Consider the following 6,236-nt stretch of genomic DNA (forward strand, 5'->3'; position numbering starts at 1 on the left):
AACATCGAGGATGCTTCAACAAGGCCAATTCTTTCTGCTACATGTGTGGGGACTTCACAACAGTTGCAAAGCGTCGAACCATCAATTCCCTCCTCAGAACCGCCTACTTTCACTATTTTGACTGTAAAATTGGTGATGAGGTCAAGTCTTGGGCTCCACACATCTGTTGTAAACCCTGCTACAATGGACTAACTGCATGGTTTAATGGCAAGAAAGCGGCTTTCAACTTTGCAGTCCCGATGGTTTGGAGAGAGCCACGAAGCTACGCAGATGATTGTTATTTTTGTTTAACTAATATAACTGGTTTCAATGCATCTTCTAGGAAAAAGATCAAATATCCTAACCTTCCATCTGCTATGAGACCTGTTCCCCATTCAGAAAATTTTCTTATACCCACACCTCCAGTAAATAAGGATCTTCTTTCCTCATCAGATGAAGAAATGCCATCAAGGGAGGATTCTATCAAGTCAATATCTTTGGAAGATATTGAGTCTACATATTCAGAAACAAGTGGCAACGAGCCCCACTGGATCACGCAAGAAGACTTGAATGATCTTGCTCGTGATTTGTATCTGTCAAAACAGTAGTCAGAGCTCTTGACTTCTTGGCTTAAACAGTGGAACCTAGTCCAGGAAGACGTAAGGATCACCAGTTTCAGGAATCGGAACAATGACCTTGCTTCCTTTTTCGACTTGGAAAACAAGTTGTGCTACTTCACAAACATACCTGGCTTGTTCACGTCCCTTGGTTTGCCAGATTATCCTTCAGACTGGCGTCTTTTCATAGACTCTTCCAAGCGAAGTCTCAAGGCTGTGCTTCTGCACAACGGGAATAAGTATCACAGCATTCCCATTGCACACTCTGTCCATCTAAAGGAGTCCTATGACAATATGGAGCTTCTTTTAGAAGCTATTAAGTACAGCAAGTACCAATGGAGTCTGTGTGGGGACCTCAAGGTCATTGGTTTTCTTATGGGTATGCAAGCAGGCTTCACAAAGTGCTGTTGTTTTCTCTGTCTCTGAGATAGTCAAGCTGTATCCCTGCATTACAAGCAGAAAGACTGGGGGTCTAAAAGCACTTTTGTTCCTGGCAAACACAGTGTCAAGTGGAATCCTCTGGTGGACATAAATAAGGTGCTTCTTCCTCCTCTACATTATCAAGCTTGGTTTGATGAAGAATTTCGTGAAGGCATTGGACAAAAATGGTGCTGCCTTCCAACACTTATCTACTGTGTTCCCAGGTGTTAGTGCTGCTAAGCTCAAAGAGGGCATCTTTGTTGGACCTCAGATTCGAAAAGTGCTGAAGGATACTGATTTTGAGGAGCTTCTTAACTTAAAGAAACTGAGAGCATGGGAAGCATTCAAGTCAGTCTGTAGTGGCTTCCTTGGTAACACACCCGTACCAGATTACCAAGCCTGTATTGAAAAGTTGCTAAAGTCTTATGAGGATATGGGGTTCCGAATGTCACTCAAGATTCATTTTCTCCATTCCCACCTCAACTTCTTCCTGCCAAACCTTGGAGCAGTGAGTGGTGAGCATGGAAAAAGATTCCACCAAGACATTACGAAGATGGAGAGCAAGGCAAATGGAACCCCAGCATGATGGGAGACTTCTGCTGGATGCTCTTGCGTGACATCCCGGAGGCAAAATACACCAGATCTTCTAAGAAAACACACTTTTAACTGTATGTGGTACTATGAATTGTGTAATTGTGTGATCCAAGTATATTAATTCAATCAGTGTTCTTTATCTATCCTGTTTTATCTGTAATAAGCTGCTGCAACTCTTGAAATGCGCACATATATTCTCTGTTTATACTAAAATGAGACTATTTAAAAGCCAGAAAACTAGAGGTGATAAAGCAAAACTATATTTTTTTTTTGTAAACCAGTGTAACCAGAGCATTATATAAAATTTTAACCTTCCTACAAGGCCAGTTACAAAAACTTTACTCAATGGCAACACTCACCTTAATACAATGAACTCAAAATCTCTTTTTCGTCTTACGTCAGCACACGATTTGCTTTGGAGCACAGCGTCACTTAGGAGAGGACACACTATACGTGTTGAATACTTTTAAAACACAACACTGGCTTGCATGCGAGTGAGGGAGAGGGAAGATGTCTGTCTTAAGGCTGCAATGCTCTATCTCTATCTGTCTCTAATTTTAGTGTCATCTTATTAAATATAAATCCATGCTACTTCCAGATGATTCCAAAAGATTTGTGAAGCGTGGGTTTCTTTGCCTAAGGGCGTCAGAGTTTTTAACTAGATAAAAATGTCAAGAGGCAAATTAGGGGTTTGCAGGCAACTCTCATATGCACACCGACGCACGTGCGAGACAACTCTCCCAGCTAGCTCTGCCCACCCTTTCCCCGAAATAACAGAGATAACATCTTATCACTAGGTCCTTCGTGAAATTTCCGAAGCACATGTACAGACTATTCAAAAGCAATTGTTACTGAGCATTCTCCATAAAATATGATGCAATACCTCATAAAATGTGAAAAATACATTACATAAGCACCGGTTCATATTATGTATGATCAAATAACACTCTCAAATTGATTACGTAAGACTTCGTAACAAAATTACATGATATAAAAAGTTAATTCTTAAAAATAACGTAAATTCACATATGCTAACGTGAATAAAGAATACAATGAAATTCATGACAAAAGTCTTATGTAATTTACATAAAATACTTACATCTACATGAGAGGAGCTCCTATTACAGGCTGGCTATCATCTCTTTAATGCACAAATGAATTATAAATAAAATCGGTATCAAACTACTCTATTTACTCTACACTAGACCCGCTTCGTAAGATAGCTCTCCCCATAAAACATTATATATTTTGGGCCTGAATCCATCGATTCAGCCTGAGATAGAATATCTTTAACCATGTTTTCTTTACCTGATATATTTTTTTACATTAACACAATACAGTTTCAAACATAATGACCTCCTAGTTAACCTTGATTATAATTTTTCATCTTATTAAAAAAAGTTGAATGATTAAAATCTGAGTACAATGTAATATCATTCAATGATCGATTTACGTAAATTAGAAACTTGTTAATCGCTGGGATCAACGCCATCAGTTCTGTTTCAACTGTCGATTCAACTCGTTGTTACTTCCTCGGCTTCGACGTCATAAAGCAAGCAGCATGAAAAATTCCTTTCTTATCCTCTTGCAATAAGACAGTTCCAATCCCGTTATCCAAGGCATCGACTCGGATAAGGAATTTATAGGTGAAATCTGGTCCTTGAAGTATTAGCATCGAAGTTAACATGGTCTTCCTTAGGTTTTTCCTTTTTCCTTGTATCTCAATGATGTAGGTCTGGTCAATGCTATTCTCAAAAATACAGAATGGTTCTGGGAACTCGTTGGCAAGAGGGAATCTCCTTAACAATATGTAGACCTACACCTGCCATCCTACCGTAAACTGTCAGTTTTTACTCTTCATACCAAACATTTTCTTTGTATGTCATTGACTCATTTTCACGTCTTCTAAGGAAAATTTCCTTAACTCGCCGATTCCTTTTCTCAAATCCTTGACATTTCCATTCCATTGTGAAGGGTCCTGCAACCTCTTTGTTTGTACTCTTCCTACCAAACCTTTTCTTTGTTCGTCCTTGACTCGTCATCTTCTTGCCTTCTAGGGAAAATTTACTTATCTCACCGATTGATCCTTTTCCTCAAATTATTGACATATTCTCCTTCCATTTCCTCTCAGTCGTTCCATTTTTCTGCTATCATTTTCTTTGGTCCTTTCCTGAATGGTTCTCCTCATACTTCCATCGGGCGTAAGGGAGTTTCCTTGATGCACTCGTTGGGGTTTTCAGCCGTATGATATACAAGGCATGCATGGTAAAACCAGCTCACGTTCTTACGCATGCCAGACCAGAAAAAGTTTTTCATTATCTTCTCCGTCATCTTGCTTATCCCCATATGTCCCATCTCGTGCGTGACGGCAATCACCTGTTTTTTCAACGGTACAGGAATTAATATCTGCCGATATATCCCCCATTCGGCATTCCCAGGGATATCGGCTGGTCTATGCTTCTTCATAAGCAATCGATCCTTAAGATAATAACGGGCTGGAGACTGTTGTGCCTCCGTCTCGTCCACCACACAGTACAATAACTCTGCTAATGTTGTATCCTTTCATTGCAATCCTATCAGCCTTTTCATACTCACTTGTCCTACTTCTAACGTTTAATTTTCTACTTCTGTCCTCTTGTCCGCTCGTCTGTCTTTCATCTTCGCTCAAGCCTACTCATGAGTTCTCTTCTTGCATATCATCAAGGAAATCATCTTCTTCGAAAAACAAATCCTGCAAGTTCATTGCTTCTTGGATTTCTTTTTCTTCTTTGTTCTCTTTTCCACCTGTCTGTCATTTCTCTTCGCTCTGGTGGACTCACGAATTTTCCTCTTGCGTACAATCAAGGGAATCCTCTTCTTTGAAAAACAAATCCTCCAAGTTCATTTCTTCTGGTCCATTTTTTCTTTTTCCTCTTGTACACTCATCTGTCATTCCTCTTCACTCGGGTGTATTCGAGATTTCTCTTCTTTCATATCATCAAGGGAATCCTCCTCGGAAAACAAATCCTGCAAGCTCATTTCTTCCAGGTCTATTTTTTCTTTGTCCTTTTGTCCACTCACCTGTCCTTCCTCTTCCCTCGGGCCTACTAGGGAGTTTTCCTCTTGCATGCCATCGAGGGAATCCCCTTTCTTGGAAAAAAAATCCTCCAAGTTTATAGCTCCTTAGATCTCTTTTTATTCTTCAGCAGCCACTACTAGTTGTAACACAACTCCGTTACCATGGAACCAGCCACGAATGGCGCTCCACCAACCTCATTACCCAGCAGGATGTCTACTCTTTGGAAAGCCAATGAATCCTTTACCGCAAAGTCAAAATTTCCTCTCAACAACTCGCATGACAGTTTTAAACGGCGAATAGGGGTGACCTCCTCACCTCCTATTCCCTTCAAAATAACTGAGTCCCCTGTCAGATATTGTTTGTAAGACGGGTGTACTCCTCGTACCGCCACACTATGGTTGCAACCTGTGTCGCAAAATATCCTGAACGGGGTTTGCTCACTCCCATCTATTACTGCTAACATACTTTCATAAATATACAGTTTAATGGCATCCACGCTGTTTGGGTTCGTCATGTTAGTCGTGTAAACGTTAGCTGGTTTAATTTTCCTCTCCGTCCTTTCTCGATTGCTCCTTCGTGTTCGGATTCTGTGAATTCGAATTAACCTTAATCACTTGGGCAAATACTTCTGGTTGGTTCGACAAACATTCTTTACTGATATAGCCTGTCTTGCCACACTTGAAACAGACAATATCAACTTCCGCTGTAACCGTTGGACTTGTTCATGTAGTTATTACTAAACTGATTTCCATGCTTCGGCGGATACTTGATACTTGATTGGAACGACGGTTGAAACTTCATGCCCGAGGAGAATTTAGGACTAATAATATTATAATCTTCACTCAGCGAAACAGCTTTATTAAGTTTCTTCACCTCATTCTCTCAAGTACGTTCGAATACCTTCAGGAATTCCTCGTATATACTGCTCTTGCATTATCAATTCTTTGAAATCAGGCCTATCCTTTACGTTAGCAGCCTCTATTCATCTCTTAAAACACCGTCGTACCTTATAAATGTAATCTGGGAAAGTAATTTTCTCGTCCTTTCTCAAACTTCAGAATTTTTCATTGTAATAATCAGGGGTCCTCTGATACACTTGCAGCACGCTCCTCTTCACTTCTTGATACTCCAGCCTCTGGTCCCGTGATAAGGATAAGTAAGCACAGAGCCCCATCCACACTCAGCAATAACACAGACCATCTACCTTTTGGCCATTTCATCGTTGATGCGACTGTTTCAAAATGACCGAAGAACTCATCTGAAGAACCATCTGTGAACCTTTGAATTAACTTCTGGGCTTCCGACCAATTAAACACGGGTTCGAGTCTAGCAGGAGTTGTCTCGGTTTGCGTTGTTAGCTAGGCACGCGCATTCAACAGTTCCAACTCCGGCACACACCTCAATTCTTCCCTCTCTTTTTCTTTCGGTCTTGCGATTTCCCTCGCTTCCATTAATCTTGCATGTCTTGCAATCTCTTGGGCTTCTTCTCGTTTTTTTTTTCTTCCATTTCCTCCTCCTTTGCCATCATCTTCAACTTGATCAAATTTTCCTCCGCTGCAAATCGTTTA

Source organism: Palaemon carinicauda, chromosome 4, assembly GCF_036898095.1.
Source record: "Palaemon carinicauda isolate YSFRI2023 chromosome 4, ASM3689809v2, whole genome shotgun sequence".
In the NCBI taxonomy this organism is placed as follows: Eukaryota; Metazoa; Arthropoda; class Malacostraca; order Decapoda; family Palaemonidae; genus Palaemon; species Palaemon carinicauda.